Source organism: Protopterus annectens, chromosome 1.part0 (assembly GCF_019279795.1).
Source record: "Protopterus annectens isolate FY-2018-M chromosome 1.part0, PAN1.0, whole genome shotgun sequence".
Lineage (NCBI taxonomy): Eukaryota > Metazoa > Chordata > Ceratodontiformes > Protopteridae > Protopterus > Protopterus annectens.
The window spans coordinates 824,968,272-824,983,498 of NC_056725.1; the positions used below are offsets into that span (position 1 = coordinate 824,968,272).

Below are 15,227 nucleotides of genomic sequence, written 5' to 3' on the forward strand. Positions count from 1 at the left end.
GTATAGTTAGGATTTTTTTCATTGTGAATTAAAGTTGTTTTGTTATGCTGCAGATTCTAATTTACATCTTTAACTAATGGCATAGTTTTGTTTAAATCTGTGATGGTGCCTGTGACAATAGGAGTTACTGACAGCTATGCCAGGAGAAGTAGGGCAATGGATGTGTAACATATGCCAGCACAGCTAGCTGGAATTTTGTAAAGAATTATATGTCATTTGTATATCAAACTGATTTGTGCAGATGCTTGTGTTGAAAATGTATTTGTAGAGTTGCTTGTGTTAAAAATGTAGCAACAGTGGGTCCTAACTGTATTGTAACTGAGTTAAATGTGTAAGTTTTAACAGAGGATACTGGAAGAAAAGAGGTTAATCTCAGTTCCTGCTAACTTTGAAAAATAGTTGAAATTAAATTAGGCCATAAAGATTGTATCTTACAGTTCTTGTTGCAGCCAGAGACAAAATGTCTGGGAAACCAAGTATTAGGAAGCCTTCTCTATTGTTTCTAGCAGGGAGCTAATTGCTACTCTGTAAGGGTAGAAGTTTGAATTTGTTTTATGACTTCCAGGAACTGCAGCAGATCTGAGCAAAGGTCTATGTGTGTGTATGGTAACACATAGGTGCTAAAATCCTGGCAGATTTTAGTATTGGTGATTGTGTGGGAAACAGAGTCAGATGACCAGATGTGATATTCTGTAAGCTATCCTAGAAGTAATATTTAGATATTATATTGAGAAGTCTGGCAGTCAGATTTGGCACTCTCTTTCTGGAACCTGACTTAGAAGGATCCCTCACCTACTTCATCTTGCCTTGCTCTAGTAAGTGACCAGGGAAAGTAATTATCTAATTCAGTTAGGAAAATGTAATGAGAATAGTTAAGTACTGTTTTTTTTGTAACTGTGTATCTTTCCAGCTGTGTTATTTTTAATATTTCCTGTGATTAAAACTCTGGTGTTTACTGTAAATAGATGTTTAGTATTTTCATGTTCTTTTGTTATTTATTATTAAATATATTTAAACTACTCATTGTGGCTGGTCCTTTTAGAAAAATAAAGTTTTGAGAGTATTTGCTTATATTTATTTGGTGATAACTCTGGCCACTCTTGAAAGCTTTGCTGTTTGGCAAACTACCATTTGTATTAGTAAGAGCCTTAAACTAGCTGGCAGGGGTTCTGGTGGCAGTGAAGCTACTTTATAGTCTGAGCAGAAGGGGTGATAGCTAGTGTATGTGTGCCAACCTTTCCTCAGGTGTGGGTGTGTGTGCATGCATGCATGCACATCAAGTGTGTGTGTGTGTGTGTGTGTGCATGTGTGTGCGCGCTGCTTGGAGCAGGGATACAAAGCACTGGTTTCACAGAAAGGTTGTGTTAGGACTTTGCTTGGAACCCCAGGTAAGGACTCAACTCTGTACCTGTGCCAATGGGGAGCCTTTCTTGGGACCCTGGGGATGGACAGAGAGTAAACCCAGACCCCAGGCTGACTGTGTTCCCTGTATGCTCTTAAGGGAGATTGTGCTTGATGCAGAGAGGTCTGCATCTGGAAATACTGAGTGTATCCATTTGTATTCCAAGTGAACGTCCCCTCTCCAGTGACAGTGATGAGGATTCAGGCTCCTTGATTACTGGCCCAGAGTGGGGATGTCACAGTGCCCTCCCCTTATTTAACCACATTCATTTTGTTGTTGCACAGTTCTGAAGAAAAGACAAACCTTTTACATGGGTAAAAATGGGTAAAAATTTAATATTCTCAGTCAAACTATTGAGGCTGTACTTTTTCCTTGATATTGTAAATACATTTGATTGCAATTGTTAATAGTGCAGATGAGGACTTTTTATTTCGGAAGTCTTAAATATGAAGGCAAAAGTAAGGCATAAATGTTTTTAATGTAGAAAGTCTTGTTCTGACATTACTGAATTCTTTGTTTTTCACTGCTAACTGATACAAGTAGTACTGGAGAAGAATGCTAGATCTTGACCTAAAAATTCAACTTATCTTTTTATTTTATTGTATTTTTTCATAGCTGCCTCTGTAACATTCCTGACATCCAGATTAGCTGTCTTAATTACTGACACTAGACTTAGATAAAATAGCTTCCTTTGATGTACCCGGAAGGAGGTTTTAACTAAGAGCTGTTAACATTATATCTAGTTGAAGAGTCAAAAATTCCACAACCAGGTCTTTTTAACCTCATTTGTCATGTTCTGTTTAAAAAAACTGTTAAAGATTCTTTTGAACTGGGAAGGTTGGATCCAAGTCTACAACTAGAAAATAAGTGCATTTTATTGGTGGCTGGTAAACCTGATAAATGATCATATGAGTTGCTACACCACTTGACCCCAAGGAAAACAGTGTGTTCTGTATGTAATTTTGTGTGCGTGTGTGTGCGTGCATGCGTGTGTGCGTGCATGCGTGTGTGTGTGTGTGTGTGTGTGTGTGCGTACAGTTCAGCAGACAGTGTGCTAGTCAAGTACACTTTTAGTTTTTTGATCTGCCAGGTACATAAGGGCAAGCATTGCTAAAGCTGAGAAAGCTAGACACATCAGGGCATTTTTTTGTTGTTTATTAAATTCATTACTGCAGAGATAACTACTTTGGATTCTAGCTTGCCAGTCACTGAACTTCAAAGCTCTGGACATTCCCCATCCTGGCTATGCTGACTCCCAACCACCCAGCTGTCAGGATGTTGTAAATATAAAGAAGTCCTTGGCCAGAGCCGTCATTATTTTTTTTCTTGTGATAGAATGAGAAGGTACATGCTTCATGTAAGCATTGCCAGTCTCACTTGTCAGCCTGTTACAAAGGTCAGATAAGTACCCACGCCCACTGTGGAATTTTATTTTTCTCATCTGTAATTTTTTTGATTGCTACTGTGTCCAGTTTAGATGTCAGACACTGAGTTTTAATGTGAATAATTGTCTAGTGTGTGAGAAGCAGATCCCTCACAAAGTTTATCATTCCTACTGTGTCAGCTAGTGTTTTTAAGCAAAAAAAAAAAACTCTTAAAAACAATGAACAACACAGACAACCACTTCCACCCTTCCCACTGTGCATGCAGAAAATGACTTTTGTTTGTCACTTTGTTGATATAACCTTGTGACTGGAAGTGAGCCTAGAAGAAGAGAACAAGAAGTGATTGAAAATGACTGAAACATTGTTTTAATGCTCTATCCAAGTGGTTGTTTCCTCACGTCTCCCAACACTGACCTTGGATCCTTTTCTTCATTCCCAGAATACCTTGCATCAGTATTCTGTCCTCGATGCCTGTCCAGCACCCCATCCCCACAGCAGCTGCTCCTCTTCATCCAAACTTCAAACCAGTCACGTATCAACAGTGTTCATATGCCACCTGATGTTATTTTTTGTGTCTTTACTTCTGCAGCCAGCCATTGAGTGCAATCAAACCCACATGAAGAACATTTTTAAAAACAGTTTAAGAAAGTGCAAGTAATAGAAGTGTCCACACACAGCTCAGTTTCAGAAATCTTCCTGCAGCCGTATGTTTACCCCAAGTTTGCGTCATGTGCATGACGTGCACAATGATGCAAAGTTACAAAGTAATGTTTGTTGCATTCTGCAAGTGTGGGAAATTCGAGTCGATTTTAGTTTCACAAGTTAAGAATGAGGAAAATAACCGCAGATTCCGGGACTGGAATACCGCTGCAGACATTGTGTAATGAGTACATCTCTCACTGTATATGATTGGAAAGTATTTTCTTCCTGTCTACTAAAACTTTCCTTCCTTTTTTCTTTATTCAGTTCTTTTACATGGTTTTCACATAATAGTTTTGTTGCACCTTTTTTATTTACATTGAGTGCATTTTTGTTTTCAATTTTTACTCCTGTCCTACTTATTCATATTTTTCTGTAATACTCTCCTTACAAAACTCTTTGTATTTTGCATCACCCAAAATAAATTCAAGGATGCCAGATATAAACAGCCATTTATTAACCTTAATCTCCCTTCTCTCTGGCATAATACAAACCCTTTGTTTTAACTGGATTCAGCCTAGAACCTCATTTAATACCGAAAACAGTTTGACATTTTTCTTTATCTGATGAAAATGGATAGAGACATCTCATTTGCTCTGATTTTTCCCAACACATAAGAATATATTAAGTTATAATATATACAGTGCCAAGGATCAAATGGTGGAAGTTGAAAAAGGGTGATTGTGAGGAGGAGTTCAAGGAAGAGTTAAGACAGGCACTGGATGGCAGTGAAGAATTACTGAATATCTGGGTAACTACAGCAGAGCTGGTAAGGGAGACAGAAAGGTGCTTGGTGTGACATCTGGAAAGAGGAAGGAGGACAAGGAGACCTGGTGGTGGAATGAGGAAGTACAGGAGAGTATACAGAGGAAGAGGCTGGTGAAGAAGAAGTGGGATTGTCAGAGAAATGAAGAAAGTAGACAGGAGTATAAGGAGATGAGGAGCATGGCAAAGAGAGAGGTGGCGAAGGCTAAGGATAAAGGCATATGGAGGGTTGTATGAAAGGTTGGACACTAAAGAGAGATAAAAGGACATGTACTGATTAGCTAGACAGAGGGACCGAGCTTGGAAAGATGTGCAGCAGGTAAGGATGATAAAGGATAGTGAGGGAAATGTACTCACAAGCGAGGAGAGTGTGTTGAGCAGATGGAAAGAGTACTTTGAGGGGCTGATGAATGAAGAGAATGAGAGAGAGAGAGAGAGAGAGAAGGTTAGATGATGTGGGGATAGTGAATCAGGAAATGAAACAGATTAGGAAGGAGGAAGTACAGACAGCTATGAAGAGGATGAAGAATGAAAAGGCTGTTGGTCCAGATGACATACCAGTGGAAGCATGGAGGTGTTTAGGAGAAATGGCAGTGGAGTTTTTAACCAGATTGTTTAATGAAATCTTAGAAAGTGTGAGGATGCCTGAGGAGTGGAGAAAGTGTTTTGGTACTGATTTTTAAGAATATGGGTGATGTGCAGAGCTGTAGTAACTACAGAGGGATTAAACTGATCAGTCACAGAATGAAATTATGGGAAAGAGTAGTGGAAACTAGGTTAAGAAGGGACGTGATGATTAGTGATCAGCAGTATGGTTTCATGCCGGGAAAGAGCACTACAGATGCAATGTTTGCTCTGAGAGTGTTGATGGAGATATAGAGAAGGTCAGAAGGAGTTGCATTGTGTCTTTGTGGACTTGGAGAAAGCATATGATTGGGTGCCTAGAGAGGAGTTGTGGTATTGTATGAGGAAGTCAGGAGTGGCAGAGAAGTATGTAAGAGTGGTACAGAATATGTACGAGGGTAGTGCGACAGTGGTGAAGTCTGCAGTGGGAGTGACAGATGCGTTTAAGGTGGAGGTGGGATTACATCAAGGATCAGCTCTGAGCCCTTTCTTATTTGCAATGGTGATGGACAGGTTGACAGACGAGATCAGACAAGAGGCCCCATGGACTATGATGTTTGCAGATGACATTGTGATATGTAGTGAGAGTAGGGGACAGGTGGAGGAGACCCTGAAAAGATGGAGATATGCTCTAGAGAGAAGAGGAATGAAGTTCAGCAGGACTAAGACAGAATATATGTGTGTGAATGAGAGGGAGGATAGAGGAATGGTGAGGTAGGAAAGTTATATGTTAAAAAACCAATGACGCCAACCTTTTATGCATTACCAAAAGTGCACAAGAATTTGACAAAGCCACCAGGAAGGCCTATAGTTTCAGGCAAAGAATCTTTTTTGAGTAAAGTGAATATTTTTTTGGACTTCCATCTAAAAAGTCACCTTTTTAAAATTTCAGCTCACATCTCTAATACTCAGGATTTATTAGATAAAATTAGTGAAATTGAATGGAATAATAGTTACTATTGGGTAACTATAGATGTGAAGGCATTATATACCAACATTAATAAAACGTGGTTACTTGAAGCTGTTCAAAATATGTTGGGAGACGGTCCAAGAACTTCTTTTTTGATACAACTGTTGGAATTTTGTCTTTCCCATAATTATTTTCATTTTAACAATGATTTCTACCTTCAAATCAAAGGGTTATATATTTATCTAACTTCCTTTTATCAAAAAAATGTAATATTCTACAAGCGGTTTATTGATGACCTTATAATGATTTGTAGTGGTGATATTATTGAATTTCTAGAATTTTTTGAAGAATTAAACAATAATGGTCATGGTTTAAACTTTTCTTATGAAATTGATAGAAATAAGATTAATTTCTTAGATGTAACTTTGTTTCATGAAGATGGAAAAATAGGATATAGACCTTATAGGAAAGATACCTCTGTAAATATGTTCCTACATGCAGAAAGTATGCATCCGGAACATCTGATTTGGTCTCTACCTTTTGGTGAATTTCAAAGGATCTATAACCATACTAGTGAAGTGAATGGTAGGTATTTTGAATTAAGTAAGGTAGAATCAAGGTTATCTAAGAGAGGCTATAAAAATGATCATTTGCTAACTTCAAAAAATAAAGTACTAGGAATTACAGACCATTTAGAATTTGAACATTATGAAGATAAACAGGAAAGACAAAGTCCTTCAATAATAGAGAGAAAAAATACAATAATAAGGGGAAGAAATGAAAATGACATAAAGACTAGTGAGTCCAAGTTATTTTTTGTTACAAAATATTCCCCTATATCTAAAGAAGTTTGTAATATCATAAGGAAATATTGGTATCTGATTTGTGAGGATGAAAATATTGGTTCCATGTTTCCCAGACATGTAATTTTCTCTTATAAAAGAGGGAAAAATTATTAAATTATAACTTTTTCAGTAAAGGTGGTGAGATAATTATAGATAATATTGTAGGCACTTTTGCATGTGGACAGTGTAGTGTTTGTAGCAGAATTGATAATTTAACTAAAATCAATGGTGTGTCTTTCAAAGCCAGATATCGTTTCAACTGTAAATCAACAGGAGTGGTATATATATTGGGATGTTCATGTCTCAATATGTGGTATATAGGCCAAACAAAAAGAATGGTTCGTGTTCGAATTCTGGAGCACATAAAAGAGATCAGAAACAAAAATGAATATAGTCCGGTGGCCAAACCCTTTTTAGAAAAACATAAGAGTGACCCGAGCAGTTTAAAATTTTGTGTTTTGGGTAAACCTTTTAATTGTGAAAATGGTGGACTATTAGTTCAAAAACTACTTGAATTAGAAACTAGAATGATTCTTAAATTTAATACCTTGAGACCACATGGATTAAACTTGGAATTAAGTATTTAATATTATTTAAATAAATATTGGTTATATAATTGGTTGTTCTATAAACCATACCCAAATTTCAAGCTTTAAAATCTATTAGTCATTATAGAATAACTTGATATTTGATTAGTAATATATTTACATCTTGGCACATTTTAAATAACATTTTGTGTATCCTTCTGTATAGTTAGACATAAAAACAATATACAGGATAATATTGAATTGTTAATATTTGTTCCTTATAATATGAATTACTTTGAAGTAATTATATTTACTTCTATATATATTTTGTCACATTTTTTACTTATTTGTCAATATAAATATAAATGTTCATGAAATATTATAAGTTTAGAACAATATGTTGGAAGGTAATTTGATGTTGACTTCAATTTTTAATTTTAATGGTGAGACTTAGAGGATGAAATACTGGTAGAGCACTTTAAATTTATTTATTTTATAAATGATGTAATTGAATAATTAGTGCTGATTAACTTAGAAAATTTGTATAAATAATAGTTAACAGCACTTTGGATTTGTGATCTGTTTGAATTACTGGCATGGTGTTGGTTGGATTTGTGTTTTTCTTATTTAAGTTGCTGTTTTTCCTCAGTGTTTGTGGAACAGGTGGAGGAGACCCTGGAGAGGTGGAGATATGCTCTAGAGAAGAGAGAAATTAAGGTCAGCAGGACTAAGACAGAATATATGTGTGTGAATGAGAGGGAGGACAGAGGAATGGTGAGGATGCAGGGAGTAGAGGTGGCGAAGGTGGATGAGTTTAAGTACTTGGGATCAACAGTTCAAACTAATGGTGAGTGTAGAAGAGAGGTGAAGAAGAGAGAACAGGCAGGGTGGAGTGGGTGGAGAAGAGTGTCGGGAGTGATTTGTGACAGATGGGTACCAGTAAGAGTGAAAGGGAAGGTCTTCAAGAGGGTAGTGAGACCAGCGATGTTGTATGGGTTGGAGACAGTGGCATTGACAAAAAGGCAGAAGTCAGAGCTGGAAGTGGCAGAATTAAAGATGTTAAGATTGTGTGACAAGGATGAACAGGATTATGAATCAGTATATTAGAGGGTCAGCTCAGGTTGTACAGTTTGGTGACAAAGTCAGGGAGGCGAGATTGCGTTGGTTTGGACATGTGCTGAGGAGGGATGCTGGGTATATTGCGATAAGGATGCTAAGGATGGAGCGGCCAGGTAAGAGGAAAAGAGGAAGGCCTAAGATAAGGTTTATGGATGTGGTGAGAGAGGACATGCAGGTGGTTGGTGTGACAGAGCAATATGCAAAGGACAGGAAGAAATGGAAACAGATGATTCGCTATGGCGACCCCTAACGGGAACAGCCAAAACAAAAATAATTTGAGATATATCTCTTTCCCTTCACCTTTCATTTTTTTTAATAAAAACATAACTTAAAACAAGTCTTACCACGGATCCTGAATTGTTTATCAAGTTCACTTCTTTTACATCAGTGTCTGTTTCAACAAATTTACATGTATTTTTCCTTTGTGGATCAGATTATTTTTATTTTTTTTTTATTTTACATTTGTTGACCGGGATAGTCCGACTGGATGCATGTCCATTTTCAGCGGAGGCCCGGGGAGAAAAGCTCCAAGGGTAAGCAGATACAGCATTACATAATACCAGCATTACATATTACAAACAGATTATTTACAGAGATTACATAAGTAAGCAAGTTAAACAAGTTCCACAGGTTAAAGTTAGTCCTGAGCACAAGTCAGGATTAAATTAAATTACACAGTAAACTGGTTAGCAGATTTTTACACATTCTAGAGGGAGTTAGCCAGGCTTGATACATTGACATAGCCAGTTAAGTGACAAATGTTGTTTGAGTCTAGTTTTAAATTGACCTAAGGTGGAAAGTAAGGTAATATCAGCTGGAAGTGAGTTCCAGGACCTACTTACAGAGTTTGCAGAGAGAGAATCACCGGCTGTGTTATTAATTTTGCTAGTCTGAATTAGTAGTTTGTTAGAGGATCGAAGTGGTCTAGGATTGTTATAGGGGGTGATAATATTTTTAAGTACAGGAGTATTGTCCGGATTATAGAGGATTTTATAGGCCATAATCAGTTGGTTATACTGGATTAGGCTAGGTAGTTCAAGCCCAACCAAGCTGATTTAGATTGATGCAATGATGTGTCCTAAAAGGCAGCCCAGTGGCAAACCTGGCAATGTGGTTGTAGCAAATTGAGAGTTTGTTAAGGGCAGTCTTGTTCAAATTCGAGAGTAGACGGGATGCATACAGAAGGGTTGAAAGAAGGTGAGAGCGAGCTATGGCAATTTTAGCTGGAGGGGTTAGGAAGGCTTTTATTCTGTAAAGTGACCCTAGTTTTTTATTGATGGTTTTGATAGTTTGGTTAACATGTAGGTCAAATTTGAGATTATTGTCTATGATGACACCTAATAGTTTTGTAGATGGGTCAGGGGAGATTATTGTGCCATCATTTGATTTTATGGTAAAGGTGAAAGTGGTAGACCTACGTGTTGGTGAAAATAACAGCATTTTAGTTTTTTGGGATTTAGGATCAGACGATGTTCAGAAAGCCAGTTTTCTATTGTATTAAAGGTGGTCTGGGTAGCTGACCATAACTCTACTGGAGATGTGGCTGAACAAATCAGAGTAGAGTCTTCAGCATATTGGATACAGCTGACTTTTGGGATGACAGTATAAAGGTCGTTAATGAAGATGGAGAACAGCAAGGTCCCTAGTATAGAGCCTTGTGGTACTCCGAGGGTGTTAGGTAGAAGGTTAAAGAGTTTGTTCTGCCAGAGGACAGCCTGCTGTCGACCATTCAGGTAGGATTGAAACCATTGGGAGGGCTCCAGTATCTAGACAGAATGTTTGCAGGGTGTGGATTAAAAGTTGGTGATCAACCATATCAAATGCCTTGGAAAGATCCAAAAAGAGGGCTGAGGATATATAATTATTGTTGCGATTATGGCTTATGGTGTTAGTAAAGGCTAGGAGGGCTGAAGTAGTGCTGTGATGAGGATGGAAGCCATGCTGAGTGTCTGCCATAAGGCGATTTTGGATTAGGTGGTGCATGAATTGTCTATGAATACATTTTTCCATAATCTTTGCAAGTGGAGAGAGTATAGCTATTGGCCTATAATTGGAGAATTCAGTAGAGCTGCCTCCTTTGTGAAGTGGGATTACATAGGATATTTTCCAGATGGTGGGAATTTTAGCTTCTACTATGGTTCGATTGATTAGTATTGAGACAGGGTAAGCAATAGCATCAGCTGATATTTGTAGGTACCGGCAGGAGTTGATCAGCAGAAAGTGTAGTGGGTTTTAATTTTTGATCAAGGTACGGATAAGTGAAGTGGCGACTGGTTGGAAGCTGAACGCAAGTAGGTTTCTAGGGTGCTACTTTCAGGACCAGGGAGCTAGGAGGTAGTTGGCTAGCTAGGGCTTGAATTGTCTCAGTAAAGAATTGGTTAAAACTGTCAGAAACATCTTCAGGGTTTTATCAATAGTAGCAGCAGGGATTGGGGTTGAAGTTTCTCCAGGATGTAGTAGATTATTTAAACCTGCCCAAAACTTCTGAGGGTTATTTTGATTTACTGTCTGTAAATTACAGTAGTTTTGTTTTTGTCTTGTAAAATTGATTTTTGGTTTCGCTCCTGGATTGCCTGTATTTAATGTGATCTTGAGGGTCTTTAGAAGAACGCCATAAAGCCCATGCTTTGTTTCTAAAGGTAATTTTGAGTTTAGACTCTATAGAAAGCCATGGTACAGTTTTTGCCTTGGTTCTCTTTGAACGAACAGGTGCATGCAAATCAAGGATCTCAAGGAATTTTTTGTTAAAGTATGCTACTGCTTCCTCTAAGGGGAGGTGTTTTAGAATAGACCAATTACATGAGTTTAGTTCTTGTTGGAATTTGGCAGGGTCAAAGTTTTTATTGTTTCTAACCTTTCTGAGTAAGGGTTGTTGGGAATTAATGGTTTTGTGTTTAATTCCATATGTGAGAAGGTGATCGCTTAGGCCATTAAGGAGGGTACCAGAGGTGTACAGTTGGGGGTGACTGTTTATGAGTACCCAGTCAAGTATACTTTCTTTTTGGTTGGGTTTACCTATCCTGGTAGGGGTGGATATGATTTGTGTAAATGCATGCAGGTTAATATGGGTGGTTGGGGATTCTAAGGAACAGGTGCCCCAGTCTATGTTAAAGTCTCCAAGTAGTAGGGTTTCTTGGGGGTAGTGACATGATAACCAGTGCAGGATATCATCAAATGTAGATATTTTGTTACCTGGGGGAATGTACATACAGATGATATTAATGCATTTATTTTTATTAAGTTGCAATTTGGTGGCAAGAATCTCAGAGTTATTAATCTGAGGAGGTTGTATTACATCTATGGTGACATTCAACTCAGATTTATAGAGTACAGCTACCCCACCCCCTTCCTCGAAGCACGATCCAGCCTGTGTATGTTGTACCCAGGTGGTAACACTTCATTGTCTTTAGTGTTAGGTTTTAACCAGGTTTCAGATAAACAGAGAATCTGAGGGAGTGGATATCCAGAAGTGCATGCAATTCATGTACCTTGTTATTAATGCTTCTAATATTGAGATGACAGACTAGGAGAGAGTTAGTTGGCCTATAAATTGTAGGTTTGTAGCTTAGATTACAAGTAGAGGGGGTATGTGTAAATGAAGTGAGTGGGCTAGGGTTGGGTGAATATCACCACCAAGTATTAGGTTGAGTCTATACTTGGTGATGAACTTCAGGAATTTGTTTATTAGTTTGTGGTAGTGTTTGGATCTAGAGCTAATGTGCCTGGGGTTGAGATGTTGATAGACTGAACAAGATGTTGGATAGGATCTGGTACTGTAAGTATGGTTGAAGGTGGAAGGATTTACAGCTGGGGTGATAGTATGGCCTTTTGGGACCTGAAATCCCGTAAGAAACTGGTTTTCATACAAGGTAAGGAGGTATGGTGTGAACAAGAGGGGTTTTAAAGAGACGTATATCATTATATGTGATTCAGCTAGTGAGTGAAGGAACTGTTTTACCTGGTGATGCAACACCAGAAGATAGAGTGGTGAGGTAAAGGTACTGGAAGGGGGATGGGAGAATGCCAGATGAAAGCTAATAGGTGCTATTAAATGTAGGTAGTAGAATAGGGGTGGGTGGAATTATCCCAGATGAAAGCACATAGGATCTAGAAAGTGGGGGAGTGGCTATAGTACTATAAATTTAGAGGTACTGGGGGGAGGGAATTGGGGGCAGGAGGGAGTGAAGAGAGACCGAGTGAAGGGCTATTGCAGTTTACAAGGTTTCCTAAGGTGTCCTAAAGCTATAAGGTAAGTATTACAGCTCTAATGTAAGAGTCAATTTACTGCAGTTACAGGGGAAGGAGGCAACCACTCAAGTAGAAACAGAGTCCTATGGCTGACCAATATGGTGACCTGCTTAATTACAAAGCACTGTAAGTGAAAGCTTAACAAATGCTTTTTGTGTAACCTACTCTGTTTAAATGTTGAAAACAACTGATTGCAGTCCTGTAGACACCGTTTTGTAGGGAACTGTAGAGTTCAGCTAGGAAAAGAGAAAAGCAGAAATTCTAGGATAAGCATAAAGACAACAACAGGCAGTTATTATATAATAATGCATTCAGAAAGGTTTGGTGGGGGGGTAAAGTAGCATACTTCTGAACGAACTAAGATTTATAGCTAAGAAACCTAAGCAAGAGAGCAATTCAGTAAATAAACACTTGCCAGATTTTAAAGATATACCAGAAAAACTAAATCAATTATTCACAATTGTACAACTAGAAAATTGCCAGTAAAAGCATTTCAGGTATAGCTAGCCCAAGTTATTCAAGTCATAAGTCACAAGTTAATCTCACTAGGCCAGTGGCCTATTCTCAGGGGAGACCTGAGGTGGAATTTATGGCTAGTAAGGGAGGCTGGGGCCACTACCTGGTCTGCCCTAGGAAGCTTTGACAAGGGGGTGAATTTAGCAACTCCAACATGTGGCCTTTTTGTATGTATTATAAGCACTGCAGTCTCCCTGACACTACTGAACCCCCCATCCCCTAATATTTGCCCTCATGTCTTTTATGGCAGTTTGGGAGAGCCATCTGCAGGTCCTCCAGTCCCTGCACTGTTGTATGATACATTTGTATCTCAGTGCAGTGTAACAGAAGTCGGGTACTAGAGTAATGTATCTGCTTTTTACATTTTCTTTAATATCTAGTGGAGAAAAGCCATGGAATCTGGCACTCTGAAACAACAGCTTCTTCTTCTTTTAACCATTCTTTGGATTGAATGAGGGACTTTTCATTGTAGTACAAAAATCTGTGTTTATTGTAGGGCTTGAATCTAGAGTAGGGCTCCTCAGGTCTGTGTGCCTATTCCAAATAGTGTAAGATTCTATAAGGAGACTGCAAAAAGGAATATGTAATGACTAGTCATACACTATTCATTTCTGATATGGTGAGGCCATATTTCATGTGAGAGAACCCCATCCTGTTTTATAGGAGGCCCAAAGAAATATGAAAATACTATGCATTGTAAATGCTGATGAATTTTTACTGCTGTTTCCTTTATGGGAACATTTTATAACTGCAAATAAAAAATGGAATTAGTGTTTGTATAATGGTAGAAAAGAAGTTTACTTAACTCCTGCTTAACAGTGTAAAAAGTACTTTTTGTATGAGGGGGGGCATTGTAATTGTGACACAAAAAGGAGACTTATTTTGACAGTCTGAAAACCCAGAAGTTATTCCATGTACTAGTTACCAATTGCACTAATTCAGCCCCCAAAAAGTCCAACAATACCATAGGAAAAGCATGCCTCCTCCCACCTCGGTGTTGGGGCTTTACATGATTGTGCCTTCTGCACCTTCCTAAATTTTATAACAGATTCCAAAGCCCCAGCAACTCTGAAAAAATAAACATTTTCTAGTTGCAGTAGTCAGTATTTTGACGTGTTTTTTCATAGAGTAACAAGGCTGCTCAGCTGGTTACTGTACATAAGGGGCATCAGAGTTTTGTTGTGTAGGATTTGGCAATCTGAAAAAAAACTCAAGTACAGTTATTGTGGAAGATGCAACCCAAAATGTGTACAGTAAAAGCCTTTACGTCTTTGCCACCGATCTAGACTACATTTAAAAGTCATTAGGGTAGGTGTACTGTTTTCACTTCCACAAACAAGAAGCTCTTATTGCAAAGAACTTTTTTTTTACTAGACCCTTAAAATCTGTAGTACTACAACCCAGAAGTATTGAAGTATTTACTTGTCTTAAAGAAATAAAAATGTGGAGTATGTAATGTTAATTTGTAGAAGTCTTCCAAAAGTAAGTGTGTGTGTGTCTGTGTGTGTGTGTGTGTGTCTGTGTGTGTGCGTGTGTGTGTGTGTGCGTGTGTGCGCGTGTGTGTGTGTGTGTGTGCGTGTGTGTGTGTGTGTGTGTGTGTGTGTGTGTGTGTGTGTGTGTGTGTGTGTGTGTGTGTGTGTATATATATATATATATGTATATATATATATATATATATATATATATATATATATGTGTGTGTATGTATAAATAATAGTAACACACATTCACACGTACATATGTACATTATTTTGCAGCAGGGTAGTTGCTAGAGTTCAGTTTTATTATAATTGTTCTGAAAGCTTGTCTGAAGGAGGCAGGTTAACAGATTGCTAGAAATAAGCTTAAAAGTAAAATGAACTGCCTTATAACAAACTTGGTAAGTTCAAAAGAGAGAGACAACACTCGAGGTTTGCTTCATCAGACTGATTTACTATAACATCAGCTAATGTCTGTGTATAATGCAGAAAACAGGGACAGCATTCATCAAATAGCTATGAGCCTGTATTACAGATTTTTTTCTGTTTGTTACACACACACACACACAAAATGTAGGCTAGTCTATGAATCCAGGACAAAGACTGAGTTTGTGACACAAATGTACACCAAAAGTCTGGTTGCATGCGACACACACACACACACACACACACACACCTGTGTTTTATGCAGTTATTGCCCAGTTTATTT

The 15,227-nt window shown here is 38.1% G+C and overlaps 1 protein-coding gene across 6 annotated transcripts in view; it reads left to right on the forward strand.

The window, feature by feature from the left end:
• The window catches only part of TIAM2 (TIAM Rac1 associated GEF 2), a 2,099,243-nt gene that overhangs the window by 1,912,898 nt on the left and 171,118 nt on the right, over positions 1-15,227 (forward strand). The gene's annotated exons all lie outside the window — the stretch shown is intronic.